Source organism: Bison bison, unplaced genomic scaffold (assembly GCF_000754665.1).
Source record: "Bison bison bison isolate TAMUID 2011002044 unplaced genomic scaffold, Bison_UMD1.0 scf7180017864324, whole genome shotgun sequence".
NCBI classification, from domain to species: Eukaryota; Metazoa; Chordata; class Mammalia; order Artiodactyla; family Bovidae; genus Bison; species Bison bison.
Window position 1 is genome coordinate 5,232,875 of NW_011494896.1, and position 210 is coordinate 5,233,084.

Genomic DNA, 210 nt, shown 5'->3' on the forward strand with positions numbered 1-210 from the left:
ATGGACTGGTTGGATCTCTTTGCAGTCCAAGGGACTCTCAAGAGTCTTCTCCAACAACACAGTTCAGAAGCATCAATTCTTCGGTGCTCAGCCTTCTTCACAGTCCAACTGTCACATCCATACATCACCACAGGAAAAACCATAGCCTTGACTAGACAAACCTTTGTTGGCAAAGTAATATCTCTGCTTTTGAATATGCTATCTAGGTTG